Source organism: Lucilia cuprina, chromosome 5, assembly GCF_022045245.1.
Source record: "Lucilia cuprina isolate Lc7/37 chromosome 5, ASM2204524v1, whole genome shotgun sequence".
In the NCBI taxonomy this organism is placed as follows: domain Eukaryota; kingdom Metazoa; phylum Arthropoda; class Insecta; order Diptera; family Calliphoridae; genus Lucilia; species Lucilia cuprina.
Genome location: NC_060953.1, coordinates 6,643,471 through 6,644,940, shown reverse-complemented (window position 1 = coordinate 6,644,940; position 1,470 = coordinate 6,643,471).

The following is a 1,470-nucleotide window of genomic DNA, read 5'->3' as shown; positions in this document are numbered from 1 at the left end:
TATAAAACCTTAGAAAATAATTTAACTAAACAAAATTATTGCTTAATTTTAAATGGCTGTGAAAAATCAAATTTTTCAAATGCTAAAATTGTACTCTTTACACGTTTTTTTTGGGCATTAGATTGTACTCTATAGCCGGTATTCTTAGTTTAACTTTAATCACAAATCTTCAAGAGTTTTCAACTTAAGTTTCATTTTAAGAAGCTGAATCTTGAACTCAGTTATAGATTCGAACTTTGACATATATTGTTGATCCTTAAGAAGCCACCTTAAACTTCTACTGTAATTCGATCTTTTAGAACTACTTATGTAGTATAAATCGTAAGTTTACAATTAGACCTACTTAAGCTTCAGTTACTGGGGGCTTAGTTAAGCAAAAATGTTTTCTATATCAGATCTATTGGAAGAAGATTTTGAGCTTAAAACATAAATAAATTCTTTTAGTAAACCAAATTTTATGACAATAGTAGATCTTTTTTAAGACGAACACTAACACTTTTTTCTTTAAAGTATAAAACATTAATGCTTTTAACACAATATTATGAATTTAATGTTCCAACATTATGCATAAATTCACGAAATTCCTCTTAAACAACAAATACTCAGTACAATAATACAATTTAAATCTCTGTCGCGGCAATATACATGAAGACTAAAATCTTTTTCCCCCTCCCAAAGAAAACATCAAAAATAAATCAAAGCATTGTTTAAGTTAAAAAAAATTATTTCAAATACTTTTACTCTAAACCAAAAGCAAATCTTTCAGCCAAAAGGTTAACAAACCTATAAAACAGCAAACAACAAAGTGTTTTATTCTCTAGATAAAATAATCACAAACAAAATATATATATACATCCCATGTACTATATTTGACGGTATTTATGGTCCATTTGTTATAATATTTAGTGTTTGAAAATCATAACATCCCATAAAAGAAGTCAGTCGGTGTTAATCATCTAAACAAACAATAATAACAAACGTTACAATTACTTGATTTTATTTCCCATTTCTAAGGGAGATATTATTCAGTTAGTTGTAGTTTTTACTTTGAGATAGATTGTAAAGCAGAGATTCTTAAATTATTCTAAAGGGTATAACATTAATAAGATAGCATGATCAAATCATACACGAACAGGCAGAAAGACAGACATATAGACATACGGACAAAAAGATGGACAAACAGAAAGACAGAGAGACGGACAGACAATAAGACAGACGGACAGACAGTAAGACAGACGGACAGACAGACAGACAGACAGACACAAACAGGCAGAAAGACAGCCAAAAATAGGCAGAAAGACAGACAGAGAGACGGACGGACAAAAAGACAAACTGTCAGACAGACAGATAGACGTACAGGCCGACAAACAGGCAGATGGATAGATAGATAGATAGATAGATAGATAGATAGTTAGATAGATAGATAGATAGATAGATAGATATATAGATAGATAGATAGATAGATAGATA